This window comes from Chelonia mydas, chromosome 5 (assembly GCF_015237465.2).
Source record: "Chelonia mydas isolate rCheMyd1 chromosome 5, rCheMyd1.pri.v2, whole genome shotgun sequence".
Lineage (NCBI taxonomy): Eukaryota > Metazoa > Chordata > Testudines > Cheloniidae > Chelonia > Chelonia mydas.
Window position 1 is genome coordinate 27,423,062 of NC_051245.2, and position 18,924 is coordinate 27,441,985.

At 41.4% G+C, this 18,924-nt stretch overlaps 1 long non-coding RNA gene across 1 annotated transcript; it reads left to right on the forward strand.

Moving 5' to 3' along the window:
* Nucleotides 1-494: 494 nt before the first annotated feature.
* Nucleotides 495-13,821, forward strand: LOC122465905. Its single transcript, XR_006291043.1, has 3 exons — nucleotides 495-586; nucleotides 1,791-1,838; nucleotides 11,508-13,821. It is a non-coding gene; the product is annotated as an uncharacterized LOC122465905 (long non-coding RNA).
* Nucleotides 13,822-18,924: the final 5,103 nt, after the last annotated feature.

Here is an 18,924-nt window from a genome sequence, read left to right on the forward strand (position 1 = left end):
TTGATCCATAAACATTCCAGGTCGGGTCCTCCTGATCTGTCAGCAACTCTAAAGGTACCCTTACCTGCTTTAATGTAGAATGCCATCCCCACTGCTCTTCTATCTTATTTAAAACCACTGGATGCACCTTATTTAGCATTAGTCATGTGAATCATGCCACCAGGTTTTAGTAAAATGCGAATAATCTCAATTTTTTTCCCATAAATATTTATTTTTACACCATAAACTACTTAAATCTGGGACTCACTACGTGTCTGTACAGCACCTAGTGCAATGGAGCCCTAGTCTTGCTTGAGGAGTCTAGATGCTTGTAACAGGGTGTACCAGACCCTTTTAGGCTCTCTGCTGGAGGCCTCACAGGCTTACCACACCCTGCCCCAGGAATAGGAGCAGTAAAGGTGGGTCCTCCAGGCCTGCCTAGAAAGGCTGCAGGGAAGCAGCCAATTGGAGCACAGCAGACTCTGATAAAAGGAACTGCAGAGGCTGAGCACATCAGTTGCTTGCTGGGACCATGAGGGGGAAGAAGGACTGAAAGGCTACCAAACTTCACAAGTAAAGAGGCCCTGCTCAAGCAGAGGACAGTCAGGTAATGGTGAAGAGGAAGGAGCTATGTGGAAAATGGCCCAGGGAATAGCAGCAGCAACTATTACAGGAAGCAGCATGTTGTGGCTATTTAGAGGGTCCCTGGGTTGGCACTCAGAATAGTGGGAAGGCCTGGGTCATCCCACTGGCAGGGTGGCATAAGCCCCGAAAAAGGAATAAAGCTTGTTTAGAGGCCCAAGTTAAGGGCAGGATTTAGAGTCTCCAGGGAGAAAGCCCAGGAGGCACTGCTATACAGACACTGACTTAAAGCTAGCCCAGAAGGGGCTGAGAACTGAGCCCAGAGACAGGGCTAAAGATGGCAACAAGGGCACAGGGACAGGGGTTCCTTCATGTGTTTAGACTGTGTGAAACTCAGCCAGAGAGCTGAGCCACTGAAGACCTGCCTGATGAGGGCAACAGCCCACAGGAGGGAGGGAGGGAGGCAGAGTGAATGAATGAGAGTGCGTGAGGTCACACCCAATTGTCAGGAAGTGCTCACGAGAGGAGAGTCTCCCCATCACAGTACGACAGTAATCTGAAATTGTCCCTCAGCTGAGTAAGAGGGAATGTCAGGCCTTGCAGGTCTGCTTCCTATTGGAGGAGAAATAATGGTGCAGAGTCTGGGTATATTCTTAGTGCAACTTGTTTATTTTACACTATTCACATGAGTCCTGGAACAGTGGTGGTCTCAAACAGTATGCAGGCAGTCCCCCTTCAGGAATCTGATCACAGCAGTTTCTCTGAAGACTAAAGATTTGGTCACTAAGGAAAAAGAACTTGTAGTACTAGTGCCCTAACATAACAATAGCATTGTTCATTCTCTGGTACTTGCTCGCTTTGAGTAAAGGAGAAATGGCCCAAAATTATACCTCCCTGCGTCAAATCCTGCCATGTCTTGAATTCAGTAGGGCTACAAAGGGTGTATTTCAGGGCCAGATTTGGTCCACTATACTCTGCAAATTAAATCTGTAGGCTACATGTTGCTCTTGTATATATCCATGTAAACCTGGGTTAATGTCACTAGAATAAATGCAGTTTTTCCAGGTTTACATTCAAGTAATAGAGTAAAACTTGCCCTTTGGACATCAATCTACAGATGTTTGTAGCAGACAAAGGGTTACAGGACACTCTTTGGGAACTGGGAAAAACATGAACAGATCCTTTGTCCTTATCCTCAATGAAGTTACAACTTGCCCTCTTTATTATAGTATTCATCTGGAACGAGGAACTGCAGCTTCTCTCCTGGATAAGATCAGGTACTAAATTGGGATTCACAAGTGTTTCAAATTATGGATGGAATATGTTAACACTGTGCCCCATGAAAAAGCAAAATATTATTGCAGTAACCAGGACACATGTACCTGGGAGCTGCCAGACTGATGAGCTGGGGTTTAACAATATTCTTTTCCTACCTGGTTTTCAGAAAAAAGCAACTAAAATGTAGCCAGCTGACCAGCCATCCTGGTGATCTGTGATAGTCTTTCTGACCACATAATTAACACTTTCAAAGCTCACTCTGAATCAGGCACACAGTTAACAGCTCAAACGTTTGAGCACAACAGAGCAGGGAATGAACTGGATTCTTCATAGAGAGCTGGAGAAGGATATTGATTGCTGAAGCTCCCAGGAAACCTGACAGATTAGTGGTTCATCAGTACCTGTACATTTATCTCTGTTTTAGTGCAAGTCTCTAGCAATGTCTTAAACTTGATTTCTGCCCCCACAGAATAACTAAGCCCTATGGAAGCACTGTATTGTCCCCTCCTTGAGCAGAGGATACCAGGATCTGCAGTTGCTGCACTCCTACATGTATCTGCTGACACCGGTGGTAGAGGCTATAGGAACTTGACTAGAGCAGAAATATGTTGCCCTATGGGGTGGATGTAAAAACACAGAGGTTCAATGGATAGCAGGAATCCATGGGCTAGGATGGCTCAACACCTTGCCAATTCTAGGGCTGAGGGGAATCCATTTTTCACCTGGTGGGACCATTCAGTGAAAGCTATTACAGACTTTTGCATCCATTATGCAGGTTTTCTTCATGTAGGGGATGATTTGAAACATCTTGAATGTTGTTTAGAAGCATTGCAATCTTTGATATGATCTATGTATTAACAGCAGCACCTTTAATAGGAATGCAGAATCAGTTCTAGCACACTTATGAAGGTGACCTTTTTTAAAGGCTATTCAGTGTGTAGGTAGAATATACCCTTATCTTACACTGAGAATATGAACCCTCTTCTTAAGTCAGCAGCAGAGGGATCCCTCCATGCATGGATCCCAGTCTCCATGTGTGAAAGGGGGTAGGGACCCATGTGTCCATCCATCCTCTGAGCCTTTCAATGGAAAGGAACAGGAGCGAAGCTAAAGGTGTATGCATCATTCCCTATGGTGCATACAGAGGAAAGCATTAAATTTCCTGTGGAGGCTTCTCAAAGGGGAGTCCCACAGACAGGAACTCTCTGGGAGTAGAAACCATAGCTTTAGTGGACTGCACACCCAGGAAGTCCGAGCAGATCCACAGTGGGAGTGGGAGCTACTGTAGAGGATCAGGACCTCAGAGTGGATGGCCTTATGCTTCTGGTGTATCCCAAAGGATCTCAGGATCTGGGGGCTGGACTCCAATGGCTTTCCTATTTCCTTTCATGAGGGACAACTCATTTCCCTTGGGGAAGAATTTGTAGGAAATTGAGGGGAACATTATCACAGAGTCCTCATCATCATGCTGCTGTTTTTGGGGAGGGGGTACAGTTTAGCTCTGTTTGTACTGAGCTGGTTGGTTTGAGTCACCTCTCTCCTTTTCCTCTGTGTATCTGCAGTATCAATTTTTAAAGTACATTTGTTTGTTTTCCAAGTTAATATTTTCTCTGCTACTTAGAACCATTGTATGTGTCCCTAACATTCTTTAACAAGGTCTCTTTATTACAGTCTGAGCAAATTTCTAAGAAAAATTGAATTTGGATCTACCCTTTAATTTAGTTGAATAATAGTTGTATTTGATCAGAATTAAACTAGGCTATGATAAGATGAAATTCTATGCACTCCAGTGGATTTAATTGACCTATGCACTCCTCCATGTACGTATTATTGAAAGAGCTCATACATGGTTTTTCTTGCACTTGGATGTTTATAAAAAATGAGACCTCAAACTACAATAAATAGGTTATTTAAAAATCAAAGGTCAGATTCCAATACCTAACTCAGTGGTTCCCAAACTTGTTCTGCCGCTTGTGCAGGGAAAGCCCCTGGCAGGCCGGGCCAGTTTGTTTACCTGCCGCGTCTGCAGGTTCGGCCGATAGTGGCTCCCAGTGGCCGTGGTTCGCTGCTCCAGGCCAATGGGAGCTGCTGGAAGCTGCGCAGGCCAAGGGACATACTGGCCGCCACTTCCAGCAGCTCCCATTGGCCTGGAGCAGCGAACTGCAGCCACTGGGAGCTGCAATCGGCCGAACCTGCAGACGCGGCAGGTAAACAAACTGGCCCGGCCTGCCAGGGGCTTTCCCTGCACAAGCGGCAGACCAAATTTGGGAACCACTGCCCTAACTCTTATTGAATGGTATTTTTTCTCTATGAATATCCTTACTGAAATCAACGGCACTGCTCAGAGTAAGATAGTACTCTGTTTTGAATAAGTAACAGAATTGGGCACAATGAGCTTATTCAAGATGTGCTCACTGTAAGGGCTACAACATCTAGCCGAAATAAATTGTAACATTTCTCCATTTCTGCAAAATCTGAAGGGGGCAATGAGAAGTGTGCGTCTGTATCTTATATTTGGGGTATAGCACTGGACTGGCAGTGAGGACCTGAGCTCTCTTCCTGGCTCTGTCCAATCATCTGTATGACCTTGGGCTAATCTTAATTCCCAAACTTTTAGACATGGCCTTTGATTTTGTGTGTCTCCATCTTTGGGTGTTCAATTTAAGATACAAAATGAAGGCTTGCAGGATCAGTCTCTAATTCTTCTGGTGGTGGTTGTCTCCTTCAGACTGCAGTCCAAGAATCTCAGTATCTGACAGCTAAAATACAAAGTCCAAATGGGTTTTACTGAACTTAATAGGTGGATTTTTGACACTGGAAAGATATGAGGACAAAGAGCCTGATCTTGGAAGGTGTTGAGCATCTCCAGAGACCTACTGAGAGTCCTTATTTCTGAGCCTGAGCCTGCATTTCAAACCTAGTGAAGAAATCCTTTATATGGTCAACACTGAACTTCAAAAAGGAATAGCTATAGCTTTAAAGGATTCTGGGTTTTAAAAGGATTAAGAAAAGATTGAGTTTCTTTTGTTAATTTGTTAGCTGAACTTTGTCCTTATCACTCTGGTGCCAAAACAGTCAGTGAGTTCCTTTATGCTTTGAACAATATACACTATTGTGTTTTAGATGTGACCAATCCAGTGGTCACTTAATTTTTCTACCACATATCAGTTATTAAATTTATTTGATAACATCAATAAATATAAATATATATTAAACGCTTCTTACTATGAGTTGCTTATTCTTGGGTGTTTATATTAACTGTTTGTAATGGAATTTTTTTTTGGATTAAACTGTACACTTTAGGCACAGGTAACTATTTGGTGCCTGTATGGTGCATTATACAGTTATGTTTGAAAACCCTGGTATGTACTATTTAGTTACGAGCCAGGGCCCCTCTTCTGCTAATACAGCCATGCAGGGAGATCTCTGCACCTGCATGGAGCCCTGTTGCCTTCAGTGTAGCTTCTATCCTATACAGACACTCACCAGCATAAAGCCAGGGGCAGAACTGGCACGTAGGGCTTGTCTACATTACCTGCTGGATCAATTTATCATGCCTCGTCTATGGCTGTCCATAAGAGATGGTCTAGTTCCCCCTACTTATTTTTGGGTTCTTGTCCCATTAGTGTATTTGGCTTGCTGTGGTTATCGATTCCTAGTTATCATGCACATACAGCTCTTCTTCCTGCAGATTTCACAATTTCCTAGTTATAGTCTACATCTTCTTCAAACCATTTTAACTTCATGAACCAAACCCAGCCTGACATAATTATGTCAGGCTACTCTATGTCCATGATAACCTTCATGTTACATATATTAGTGAGACACCTTGCAGGGAAAAGTTCTGCTCCAGAGGTGGTAGGAGGGTATGAAAGAAGAGCTACTCCATCAGCTGTTCAGAGTACAGGATCATCCCTTCCTGTGGGAGGGAGTTGAGTGGGCTAGGGTTGACAACTTTGGTTGGGTGTATTCCTGAAGGCTTCATCATAATCTTTAATTCCTGGATACTCCAGGGGGGTTGGTAACACTAACCAGAGCACACAAAGTACAGACTCTATTTCCCTAGCAGTGCCCTCCCTGCTCCCAAGGAGGGACTTGTGCTGTCCACATCTTTCTGCATCATCAGAGCCTGCACAGAACAGTAATAATTCCAGTACAACTTTTCCTAGGGACTCTCCATGGGGTGGGTATCTTATTAGCTACCCCTGGCCCTTGAAAGCAGAGCCACTCATTCTCTACCCCCTGCCTGCTCCCTTCTAGCTGATTCTGATCCGGTAGCATCTCAGAATAATATGGTGCCATGGAGGCAGCTGACAACTCTCCTTCTGTAAGGAAAGTGTGAGATTCCACATGCAGATTTTGGGGTACAGTAAAATGCAAGGACAGTACTGGCCCCACAGGGAGCTAAGCAGGAATTCATTTGAAAATATCAGATCAACAATAAAATAGTTTTTTTTAAAGCTTTTAATTGCTAGTAAATTAATATACAGTGCCAGTTATGCAGTAAATGTGCATGGAGAAGCAGCGGTATATGAATACTATAGCAAACAATGTTACATTTGTCAGATGTGTCCGTATAAAATCCAAGTAGATGTACCTGTCAGAAAGCTAAAGAAGGTCAGACTTATTATGCCTTTTGCATGAAGACAACAATAGAATAGTCCTTCTCATAATATGCTGATATTAGCCACTGCTATTACTACTGATGGAGTGAGAGGCTACTCATTAACATGGTGGTAAAACGGGGGCAGGGGGAGCACCTTGTACAAAATGAATGTTACCCATCAGGTGTGATGTCACTGTGACACAAGTTCCACCTACAGAATTGAGGCCACTGGGAATGCATAAGGCATGTCAGCTTGGTGATGCAGGTGGGTGTGACAGGGACCCCAGGGTGCAACATGGACTGTGGGACCACTGAGCCTTCCAAACCCTATCAACCTGCATTGCCTATCTCAGGGTGATGCTGATGTCAAGTTACAAACCTCTGACAGGCACTGCACTTACACAGACGTCCACAGACAGTTGAGTTACATGGATGTTCTTCTAGCCACTCATGAACCATCAACAGACAGGCTCTAGCCCACACCCCAGGACTATACTGTCTTATACTGCTCAAGGCTCCCTTGGGCAGTGCAAGTTCATTAAATAGTTCATCACTCCCTCAGTGTGGAGTGGACTCATGCTAGCCTTTGTAAACTGAGCTGGGATTTCCCCAGCACTTAAACCAAAACACACAGTTTTAGGTAAAATATAAAATTTTTTAAGTGATAAGTAGCAAGTGTAGAAATCAAAGTTGATGTACTTAAGAAAAATAAAAATTAAATTTGCAGGGTACAAACTAAACAGGATTTGAATCAAGCAGTGTCTCACCCTGGCAGAGGGTACAAGCAGGTTACAAAGCCTCAGTACACAGGTTGGGATTACCTTCTAGCCTGGAACCACCCTTCCCCAGTTCAAAGACTTGTCTACACTTACCAGGGGATTAATGAGCGGTGATCAATGCATTGGCAGTCGATTTAGTAGGTCTAGTGAAGACCTGCTAACTCGACCGCCGATCACTCTCCTGTCAACTCCTTGATCCGGTGGAGTACAGAAGAGTAGGGGGAGCTTCTCCAGTAAGTAGGTCTAAGCTATGTCAATTTGAGTTATGCTATTAATGTAACTCAAATTGTGTGGCTTAGGCCTTGTCTACACTACAGGGGAAATTTGATCTATGTCTTCCAGATGTTTCTCCAGGTGTTGAGCTGGGGTGGAGAGATGCCAACTGATGTCACTTCTCCTCTTTTACATTTTCTTCCAACATGCTGGAAAGATCTTTTCTGTGACATGGGGGTTAGGCAGCGCCCATTGGTCAAGCAGTCTCCATTGCCTATGTGCTTTCTATGATAAGCCATGGGGAGAGTGGATTCCCTTTAAGGGGCCATCAGCATGTCTGGCTGGTCCTTTGTTGCAATTGAAAGGCTGGCTGTGGGCCTCTTCCAACCTCACAACATTTCTCAGTAACACACACAACAATGCATCATAACTTCATGTATACTGACTGCACATACAGTCCAATGGGATATTAATGTTCAACAGATCAAGACTTTTAAAATTATACCTCACAAGGCATACTTTGTACAAAACATATAATTATGTGACAGTGGTGAATATGGGGGTTCCAGGGTGCTTCTTTGAGGTACAGAGTGTCACAATGGGAAAGTGTATTTCTTTGTCTGTGACTGGCTACAAGCCTACAGAAAGCTTTGTAGCTTCAAGTTCATCAGCCTTAACTCCCATTGGATTTAATGGGATTTAGAGCACTTTGCATCTCAGGATCAGACCCTAACTGAGTTATTTAGTAAACAGCTCTGCATACCATCTAGCAAGGAAGCATAAACAAGTCACCAATCTATACTCCATTTGATATTTCAGGACCCCTTATGCCCAGTCTGGGAACATAGGAATTGCCATACTGGTAACTTTCTTACTAAAACTAAAGTGTCAATGCAAATCTTTAAGAAACATTGTCGATTTCTGGTTTCCGAGTAGCAGCCATGTTAGTCTGTATCTGCAAAAAGAACAGGAGTACTTGTGGCATCTTAGACTAACAAATTTATTTGAGCATAAGCTGTCGTGGGCTACTGCCCGCTTCATCAGATGCGTGCAGTGGAAAATACAGTAGGACGATTTTATATACACAGAGAACATGAAACAGTGGGTGTTACCATGCACACTATAACGAGAGTGATCAGTTAAGGTGAGCTATTACCAGCAGGAGAGAAAAAAAACCTTTTGTAGTGATAATCAAGATGGGCCATTTCCAGCAGTTGACGAGAACGTGTGAGGAACAGTAGGGGGGAAAAATAAACATGGGGAAATAGTTTTACTTTGTGTAATGACACATCCACTCCCAGTCTTTATTCAAGCTTAATGTAATGGTGTCTAGTTTGCAAATTAATTCCAATTCAGCAGTCTCTCATTGGAGTCTGGTTTTGAAGTTTTTTTTGTTGAAGAATTGCGACTTTTAGTCTGTAATCGAGTGACCAGAGGGATTGAAGTGTTCTCCAACTGGTTTTTGAATGTTATAATTCTTGATGTCTGATTTGTGTCCATTTATTCTTTTAGGTAGAGACTGTCCGGTTTGGCCAATGTACATGGCAGAGGGGCATTGCTGGCACATGATGGCATATATCACATTGGTAGATGTGCAGGTGAACGAGCCTCTGATAGTGTGGCTGATGTGGCTTTGTGGCAAGGATAGGTTCCTGGGTTAGTGTTTTTGTTGTGTGGTGTGTGGTTGCTGGTGAGTATTTGCTTCAGGCTGGGGGGTGGTCTGTAAGCAAGGACTGGCCTGTCTCCCAAGATCTGTGAGAGTGATAGGTCGTCCTTCAGGATAGGTTGTAGATTTCTGTTGATCTGGAATTATAAATGGTTTTCTGTACTTTCGGGTAGAGCACTTTCAGTAACTCCATGTTTTATATGACCTATTTTAAGCAAACAACACAGAATGAAGTAGAATTACAGTAAGTATATTCTACTCGCTATAAAAAGCGCGGATAAATTATAGCATCATGATGTTGTTTTAAACTGCCATCTGTATCATGCAAAAAGAACAGGAGTACTTGTAGCACCTTAGAGACTAACAAATTTATTAGAGCATAAGGTTTCGTGGGCTACAGCCCACTTCATCGGATGCACAGAATGGAACATATGGTAAGAAGATTATATATATATATATATATATATATATATATATATATACACATACACATACACATACACACATACAGAGAAGTTGGAAGTTTTCCATACAAACTGTAAGAGGCTAATTAGTTGTAATAGCTCATCTTAACTAATTAGCCTCTTACAGTTTGTATGGAAACTTCCAACTTCTCTCTCTGTGTGTGTATGTACACACACACACACACACACACACACTCACTATCTTCTTACTATATGTTCCATTCTATGCATCTGATGAAGTGGGCTGTAGCCCACGAAAGCTTATGCTCGAATAAATTTGTTAGTCTCTAAGGTGCCACAAGTACTCCTGTTCTTTTTGCAGATACAGACTAACACGGCTGCTACTCTGAAATCTGTATCATGGTTATCCAAAGGCACCACCTAGGGGTTTCATTTGGTACTGTAAAGTATTAACTTTTATACATTCCATACAAAGCTAATTGACAAATGGTGGCAGCATTTGGTGGCTGTAAGTTAACTAGTTATGCAAGAAAAGAATTCCAGCCAGTCATACTCCAGATGTTCAAACATTATCACTCCTGGCAAATGCCAGGGCCAGATTTTGATAGATTCTGCTCTCAGTCATACCCACAAATCCTCATTTCTTATGCAGTAGAAGTGCATGCTACAGGCAGAGTAAATCCTTGTATGCAAAAGTCAACAGAGTTTTACCAATGCTTAAATAGAAGACAGCTGAGAGTAGATATTGGGCCCATTGTTTATATAGTGATAGGAAAGACTCAAGTTATTAAGAGTTCATTTTGGCTGCTTGTATGAACTACCTGACCCTCTTGAGTCTATAAAACTAAGTGGAAATTTTACAAGAACAGACTGTCTAATGATCTGGGCCTAGTCCTGGCTAGAAATAGAGTGACAACAGCTTATCTGATGCACTCTTTTAGTGCTGCCCAGGAACTAAACTTTACCGCCTTCTGCTCCAAGTGCAAGACACACTTCTTTGTCCTGCCTTCTAACAAACTTACAGCAGCATAGATATTTAAAAACCCCAACCAAAACAAAACAATGCGCACACAATTCTCCTCATGGGGGAGAGGGTTAGAGAGAAAACAAACCACACACAACAGATGTTAGTCATCACTTAATGCATGACTAGAAGGTATTCTCATACCATAGTGGATGGGGCAGTAGAAGAACCTAAATAAAATAGTCCTATCTAGAAATGCACAGATTTGCGAAGATGAAGAAGTTTCTAGAATATCTTAGAACCTCATAGCTTCATTTTGAATGCTTTAAAAATAAGGTAGGGGTGTGTGTGTGTGGTGGGGGAGTAACATCTTGCCTTATTTTTTTGTTTTTACAGAACAGTTCATCTCATGTGCAATCAATTTTCATACTCCCCCTGAGTTATTTGTTTTCAATATCAGCCTATGCACATTAATCAACAGATGGGACTGAATCAAAACTAGAAATGATTTAAAAATGAAAGGAACAACCCCCCCCCCCAAAAAAACAAACAAACAAACAAAAAACCCTTGCGTCCTCATGTTTAAGGCACTGGAGTGGGATGAGGAAATCTGGATTCAATTCCCAGCTCTGCCACAGACCTCCGGTGTGCATAATCTCTGTGCCTTAGTTTCCCTTGAGGATTATGCTTATGTTCCCCTACCTTTTTTCTGTCTTGCCAATTAAATTACACACTCTTCAGAGCACAGACAGCCACTTAAGATGTGTTTATACAGCACCTAGCATAATGGGGCTCTGATTTTGGCTAGGCCTCTAGGCATTTTTTATAGTACAAATAATAAACAATATAAGGGTATAGCTCACATCTGGGTCTAGATTCTCATACTACTACCAGGCTGCCCAACAGGAGATGTCTATTTAGCTATTCAGTTCTGTTGTATTTTTGTTAAAAACCAAGTCAAACCAGTCAGTTAATTTACATGTGATAAAACTAACCAGGTATCAATATCTTACAGTGCAGACTATTAAAGAACACATCGACAAATCAACCCTACTCGTAAACAAAAGTGCCTGTAACAAAATGGCCACCTGATTGCTGAGCTACATTTCTGAGAACACCACAAGCCTAAGGTCAAGGTTCACCAAACTTCCAAAGTGGAAAAAGTCCCAGCTTCAGCATACCTCTGTTATAGTAAAGAGGATTTGTAAGTGCCAGGAGGGCATGTTCCAGTGTTCAGGCTCTCACTGATTATGCTTTATACAAAATATGCTTTTTACTTGTAACAAAATAAGGTGCATTTTAACTCTCAAAATGTATATTTCACCTTCTTCTCTGGGCTGTATCACAGATCTCTCTTCAATATTTACTTTTCTGCATATATAATCAAATATTTTTAAAGGGTCAGAGCTAATTAAACATTCTTCTTTTCTCAGGGCACTTTTTCTTTCATAGTAAAACTTGCATTTTTCAGGATTAACCCAGGTCATGCCTGAGCAAAAGAAAAATCTGCTGGCCAGACAAGAGAGAGAATCCCAGACACCTGCTGGCAGAAATCTGTGTTTTCAGTCCCATTTGTTTCTACCCTATCCAGACATAATATTTATAGCAATCCTTTAAATCCCAAATAAGAACTATCAAGCTAGTTCTTTAAAGGCCCACTCCTTGCCTAAATGATTAAAGTGCATCTCCCTGGAAGGATGGTGTTGATCCATCCAGCAAAAGAATAGTGTTAGTATGTGTCTCTGTCTCTGTCTCTCTCTCCCTCTATCTATTAGAGAGAAGTGAAGAACTGGAACACACTTGTGGTTGGGATGGTGGAGTCGAATATAGTAAAACAAATGGATGAATATATGGAAGTCAAAAAGTTAAAGGAGGGTTTTCATGCTTATTTTAGGGGCCAGGAAAAGAGTGTTTCAATAATGGGAGTTTCCCCTCCCCAAGTCTTGCTTAAAGGCAAACTGCAAAACTAAAATTTAAAATGCAGTCAAGCACTGATTTATATGCTGCATGCCCTTATTGATCCAGCCATGGGATGTTTTCAGCACAGCAATAAGTTTTAACAAACCTGATTTTTACTTCCTTTTTCCCCTCTGATGTATCATGGCACTTTTTTTATACCATCACAAATGCTATCAGTTGCATGTTTTGCACAGTGATTTCTGGCATCTGTGGTATCACAGGTAATACTGACACTTCATTTTTAATCTCTCTAGTTATCTTGGGAGTCTGAATTTTTTTTGCATACCAAAAGTGCAGTTTAGGAAACTTTTTGCAAACTTTGCTATCATAAGAACAATACTGTGTATTGTAAGATTGAGTGATCATCCCCTTTTGGGCAATTCTTGGGTAAGTGTGATTCTGTTTTTTGCTGTGCAGGTGTCTGCATAGTAGAACTGGAAGACAGTCTCTGAAACATACTTCTTTTGTTGTGTATCCTCCATTCAGCAAAGAGTAGCCAAAACCAGTAGGGAAAAAAATCTAAAACCACAGACTGAGTAGATACAGAGGAAAGGATACAGCTTTTTCTTTTTTCTTATTTTCTTTTTCCAGGTGACCTGCAGATTCCTTTAATTTCCATTAGTACTCAAATTGTATAGCTCTTATGAGTCCACTAGATGGTGCCATAGTCATCGTAGATATTTGGAAATCATGTTCTGTGCTATAATTTGTTTGACTGTAATTCACAAATTCACTCATTTTTATGCACATTTTGGTTTGGATTCTGCAAATTGAGGGTGTTGTTGGGAATAAGTAGCTACTTGGCATTAATTATATATGCCCTAATATTGCAAGGATGTGCTTGTTTTGTCACTGACTTCAAAGGGGTCAGGATTTTACCTTATGCACAGCTGCCTTGAAGTCAATGGAACTACACTCTTTTTGCAAAAAGTTAAGAACTTTATGGATTTATGGGACTTATGGGAGACGACTCATATGGAGACTCATGCATAATATATTTGTTGGTGCTTAATAATTTTCTTAGAGATTATGCAAAGTGGAAAGGTCTTGTGCTTGTAGAATGAGAAAAGAAGAAGTTCAGTAATTCTCCTTAAATCAACTGTGATCCTGTTGTTGGATCTGCCTGGTGAGACCCTTGCAAACATGTGGCACCTCCTGGAAGTCAATGAGAATGTATGTGCAGAAGATAGTTCCAATTGCAGGATCATGCTTTGAATTAGTCCACAACTCCAGGAGAGGTGGCTCAGTAAAGAATGTGAGAATTCTTGTATGTATACACCTGTGCTAGGAGCATTAGGAGATGCATGAACATATTTGATCTGCTATTGCAATTAGTCAAAGCTGGCATAATAAAAAAAGGTAATGATTTCAGACATCTCTAAGTTTCTTCTTTCAATTTCAAATCCTTTCCCTCAGCTTATCAGTAACTAAAGTCCAGGGCAAGTTCATCTTAAAATCAAGACCTTTGAGTTTCCCATGCATTTAAAAAATGGGAACACTTTCTATTTTAAAATGTAAATTTTTATCCTCACATGATTCAAACCAAGCTCACTTGATTTTTCTGAACACTGTAAAAATACAAAATGAAACAACTCCATCACAAACCTTTGTGCTGAGATTAAACATGAGAAATTTGAGCCCTGAAGGAATTTTTTTTTTTTACAAAACTGTGCGATAGCCTTACATCAATAATCTCTTTCTTTATACTTTTTCCTCATTTCACACAATCTCCCATTGCTTTTGCAATGTGAACTTCACAAATGTGGTTGTTTTCATGGTAACATTTATTTTAAAAAGTAATGTAATGAAAGTTTCTTCACCAATAGTGTACACAGCACTTTGTGGTTTATACCAATGGCTGAGCTAAATACTAGTTCTTGGTTCCATCTGGAAAAAGAAGTGAATCTTAGATCATGTATAAATACTCCATGTGCCTACCCTGTAATCTGCCTTGGAAATTCAAACATTGAGAAAAGCCCTAGGGATTTGATCCTCTATCATTCAGATTTCTCCATTGCCATGAATGGGGGCAGGACCAAGTCCTAATTTATCTATCTGAGACTTGCATAGAGCCCTTTGCCATGTTAATATAGCCCAAAGACTTCTTTTCTTCTCAGGTCTATTCATAGTGCCTACAATTCGTAATAACCATAATGAGCTGCTCACAGAATACATGTTGCTATTACTGCCCACTCCTTGTTCGTTACACCCACTTGTGTCTTGAATTAAATTTATGTTACAACCCCCTTCCACAGAGTTTAGATCTGTGTGTTTATACAGTGCATATCATAGTGGGGCCGCTGGGCAGTAGCATAATATAAATAATGAGTTAATAAAGATAGGTGTTTGGTACAAAGGGGCGGAGGATAGGTAGGGTAGAGAGAAAGGAGTACATAAAAACTGGGAGATGAGCTGGCCTTTGGGAGCTTCTCTAGGCAGCAGGGCTATGTGTAGCTGGCAGCAGGGGTCAGGAAGGCAGTGGGGAGTTCCACTGCCCATCCCTGTACCTGAACCAAGCTTTCCCTTTCTGCACTCCGACCCAAACAATCCCAGGATTTAACTGTAGAGTGGAGGAATTTGTGTGTGTTGGGTATGAGAATGTTTGTTTGGGGGCTAAGGCATATGAGTCTAGGTTGCTTTGGATGTGAATGTTGTTTTAAGGGTGTCTTGCTGGGTTTTCAGTGTAATAGAGAATGTACATACGCAACTTTCTCTGTGTTGAAGTTTTTGGGGTAGGTATGTAGTAATCACACTTCTCTACTTCACCATAAAGCCGCTCATACTCACAACTATGGCAGAAGATGGACATGCCATCTCTTTTTTGCCCAATTTGAGGGCATCGAGTAATAATTGTCTATGGCTAATCAGGCACTAACTTTAACCATACTTTTTGTCATTTGCTAAAAACAAAGAGTTCCCCATGACACACAATATTACTAAATACTTAAATCTGGATACTTGGGTTGTGTGTGTAGGTTGTTTTTTTTTTTTTTTTTTGTTTTAAATTACCTGACATTGTTACAGGGATATAAATGGTGGAGTTTCTCTTGAATGGGAAACACATGCCAGTAACTTATTTTTTTCAGAAAACCAAAATGAACTTGAATTTGTCACCTTTCTCTGGACTGAAATTTACAGGAGGGACTTGATCATTATCCAGTAAATTTAACAGTAATTACCTATGTGTACGGAAACTCAGACTTCTGTGATTACAGAATCCTTTTAAACTGTCCATGGAAGTTCAAAACACATCCTTTGTTATTTAAACGTAGAGCTATTCAATTTTTTTTTGAAATTTAACAAAAAACGGACAAATGTTTTGCAAAACTTCTCCTGTTTTCATCCAGCCCTGTTTAAATGGCATTTTCATATAGTCCATTCAGCATGAATCAGGCTAAAGATAAGGCTTTGCCTAATCAGCCTGCCAGTTACTGCAGGGCTCAATTTACCAGGCTTAATTGAAACTAAGACGCTGTTAAGTTCTAGGACAGTCCATCTGTTTAATTCATTTTGTGTTATGATTCTCATAGAATATCACGGTTGGAAGGAACCTCAGAAGGTCATCTTTGAGCAGGGGCTTGGACTAGCAGGACCAATCCCCAACTAAATCATCCCAGCCAGGGCTTTGTCAAGCCTGACCTTAAAAACCTTTAAGGAAGGAGATTCCACCACCTCCCTAGGTAACCCATTCCAGTGCTTCATCACCCTCCTAATTTTTCCTAATATACAAGAAATAGTTTTTCCTAATATCCAACCTAGACCTCCCCCACTGCAACTTGAGACCATTGCTCCTTGTTCTGTCATCTGCCACCACTGAGAACAGCTGAGCTCCATCCTCTTTGGAATCCCCCTTCAGATAGTTGAAGGCTGCTATCAAATCCCCCCTCACTCAAGAGGTCATCTAGTCCAACCCCCTTCCCCAATCAGGACCAATCCCCAACTAAATCATCTTAGGGCTTTGTCAAGCCTGACCTTAAAAACCTCTAAGGAAGGAGATTCCACCACCTCCCTAGGTAACCCATTCCAGTGCTTCACCACCCTCCTAGTGAAAAAGTTTTTCCTAATATCAAACCTAAACCTCCCCCACTGCAACTTCAGACCATTACTCCTTGTTCTGTCTTTCTGTACCCACCCATGCTATTGTAATCTCCAGCCCTGATGCATTCTCAGATGCCCATTTCTGCAACTCTGTAGACAAGCACTGAGACCAGTGTTGTAAAGTCCTCCAAGAAGGGACGAGTGGAATCCTACTACTTCCTCATCTCAACTGAGGTGCCTTCAGGAGCCAGCGTTGCCTCCAAAGTGGGCAGTGCTGGTCAGGAAGGGGATGTGGTCAGGGCAAACAAGGGATGTTCTGATTCAGCCTATCTCCTGTAGACAATGTGTCATGCAGGATGCTGTGGAACCCACTTATCACTTACAGTTGCTACCCCTGTAAAGAGCCCGAAGAGTGGGGTGACACTGCCAGTTCTTGCCCTGTGGGTGAATTGACTGAGCGAGCTAGCACAGGAAGGTGTACATTATTCACACCTAGGTCACTGGTTCAGCCCAGGTTGGTAAAGGACTGAAGTCATTACCATCTGACAGACAACAAGACTCTTGCTCTTTGTTGGGCTATTTTGTAAGTCATTTCATCAGCCAACCTCTAGAAGACCACCTCTGCAGTGGAAAGTGACAATATTTAACAGTGCATGTTACTCATCAGTTTAGGGAAAGAGGTGAAGGGAAAAAGCTGTCTCTATTTGAAATTGCACAGGAAATATAGTTGGGCAGAATGTAATTATCCTACTTGGCATCTGGTCAGAGAACCGGAAATAAATTTCCCATCCTTCCTTTCACACGACTTAGTTTCTTCTGTGGGTTTAGCATGTGTATTTTATGGAGATACAGGGATTCACAGCTGCAATCAGAGAGAGATGAAGAAACTCAGAAATGGTTTGATCTAATCTCAAACTCAGCCTCCCTATCCCTCTGAATCATTTTTAAAGATTGCATTGCAATGCATTCAGACCAAACACACAGCTCTACATAGAACCATTAGCCAGGGTTTCTTCCTCCCCCTGCCCCGGCCCTCTTTTTATAGGGTTTTTTTGGTGTGGCGGAGAGATGACATTTTTGTGATTGCAGGTACAGAGAAGCTGAGCGCGTGCTGATATAACTATATAGAAGAGATGAAGTCTGCAAAGTTTGGACATGGATCAAGATCTGAACTTTCTCAAATTTCATCCAGACTGGGCATTAAGGAACCAGGGTTTTGGGTTGGGCCAACATTAGCTAGGCAGTTACAGATCTTCTATTTCTATACCAATGAAAATCCTGTGATTAGTCCCTCTATTGGTTTATTGATATTATTTAGATGATGGCTCCATAATTCAATCTGTTGGCGTGTGTCTACTCATTTTAAATCTGCCTGCATTTTGCTTACATTTATGGACTCTTCACTTTCAGCTGTCTCATAAATTTCTTCTCTGGTCTTCCCAAAAGATAAAACTAGAGAGAAATTCCAACTGGTCCTAATGATTTATTTCTGTTTAGTTAGGACTTCTGCTTTCTTGACCTTGAAATGAGCCATGACAATGATATATTTTCCCTGCTAGTTCTCATTCTTTCCATTTTGAACACAGTGGGAAAAATCATTTAATATGTTAGTTATCCCCTCTTAACGTCAAGTTTCACTTGTGCCTCATCATTTCCCATCCAAAAGTCACTTATTTCATGATCATGACAAGGGTGAAAAAGAGAAGTTAGCCAATATATGTATGAGTATTAGATAAAATTTGCAGGTTGAATATTGTATATCTCCATATAATGCATAGTATTAATGGCAATTAATATTAGAGGAAACTGGTAGTAACCGCTAGTTTAAGGCTGCCTCACTTCCTGGTTCCAAGCTTTAACTGTTTGGAGGGCATTTTCCAAGGTTGGTCTCTACCTCACAGTGGATATTTTTAACCGGTCCAATGAAAATAGTGCCACTTTTTGTTTCTGTTTTGCAGAATGAGATCAAAGGAAAAGAGGAGGTATTACCAATGTTAACTTTTATTTATTTATTTTTTTTTACTTTTTCAAAGGAGCTCTAGCACTTTAGGTGCACAGACAAAATGAATCCTACTCCTGATGATAACCTGTGGTTCAGGGTAGGAAGGCACACTTGTCTGGCAGCCAGGAGACCATGAGGCCTGAGATGTGACTGATGTCTGATAGGCAGAGATCAACATATTTCTGACACCAGCTGATGGAGGTATACTTTAGCTCAAGTGACACAGGTCTGTGCTGCAGTGCTGAAGGTCTTGGGTTCACTCCCTGCTGATTCATAGATTCCAAGGCCAGCTGGAACCACTGTGATCATCTCATCTAATCTAACTTCTGAGGCCCTAGAACTTCCCAAAATAATTCCTAGATCACATCTTTTAGAAAAACATTCAATCTTGATTTAAAAATTGTCAGTGATGGAGTACCCACCATGACCCTTA